This window comes from Etheostoma cragini, chromosome 15, assembly GCF_013103735.1.
Source record: "Etheostoma cragini isolate CJK2018 chromosome 15, CSU_Ecrag_1.0, whole genome shotgun sequence".
NCBI classification, from domain to species: domain Eukaryota; kingdom Metazoa; phylum Chordata; class Actinopteri; order Perciformes; family Percidae; genus Etheostoma; species Etheostoma cragini.
This window is the reverse complement of record NC_048421.1, coordinates 1506598-1507944: the sequence shown is the minus strand read 5'-3', so window position 1 is coordinate 1507944 and position 1347 is coordinate 1506598.

Genomic DNA, 1347 nt, shown 5'->3' with positions numbered 1-1347 from the left:
GGAGGTGCTGGGTCTAGAGAAAGCCTGGTTGGTGAAGGAGGTGCTGGGTCTGGAGAAAGCCTGGTTGGTGAAGGAGGTCCTGAGTCCGAGGGAAGGCTGAGCTAGCAGAAGGTTCTGAGTATTTCTAGAACATGGAACAGACTGGAAACGGACTAACGTAAGCTGGTGGAATCACATACTGGTGATAAGCAACAATCGGGCCAGGAGAGGTAAGGAAGACCGGTCTTTAAAGGGGGACAGTGAGCAGATGAGTTGCAGTTGTGCTCATTGGGGATCGGCACTGGGTGCAGGAAGGGAGCAGCAGGAGGAGGAGGCGTGTCCACACACTCTGGAGACCGAAACCCTACTGCAGGCATCACAAAATGAAGATTTTTAACCAAAACAAAATCAAATTTTACACATATGTTCAAAAATACATTCACACCAGAGTTTATACTATTTATATTTACTGAGAAGTCTGTTGTTTTCTAAACACCTCGTGTTGTGGTTCCACAATCTTACTGTAAGAATAACCGATGGAGCTTTTTGCATCTCTTTCAGGGAAACATGGCTTTACAATTAGACATCAGGGCTGTGGCGGGGCAAGCTGAACCTCAGAGGCCAGTATCTTACAAACACCCTCGGGTTCCCAGCTCGGCTGCAAGAAGGCCTGTGGCTTCACACCTCTTCCTTTGCAATTTGAACACACACTGACACACGCGCTGACACTTTTGGGTGGGGTCGTGTTATGTGGCATGAGTCACACGACCATGTTGTGAACAAAACATCCCGAGCTTTCCGCAGACCTCTGCACATCGAATAGTTAATATCTTTAAACATGAGCAACATTACACACAAACATCACGTTGTTGACCAGAACTGGTTAATGCTTAACAATCTGTAGCTGCTATTTTTAAGGAATTTGGAGAGGGAAGCTGGTTAAAATGCTATAAAAGGTGAAGGTTATTGAATTTAGATTTTTTTTTAAATATATTTAAAACAATAGCCAACATACAACATGAACATGAATAAGATAATAAGACAGTATATCCTCTGCCGTGATGATGTTGTATTCTTTTATCGGCATCCAAACAGAGGAACATTTGTACTTTGACAATTGACCCTCATGTTGTCCTCATGTTGTCCTCATGTTGTCCTCATGTTGTCCTCATGTTGACCCTCATGTTGTCTTCATGTTGTCCTCATGTTGTCCTAATGTTGTCTTCATGTTGTCCTCATGTTGTCTTCATGTTGTCCTCATGTTGACGCTCATGTTGTCCTCATGTTGACCCTCATGTTGTCTTCATGTTGTCTTCATGTTGTCCTCATGTTGTCTTCATGTTGTCTTCATGTTGCCCTCATGTTGCC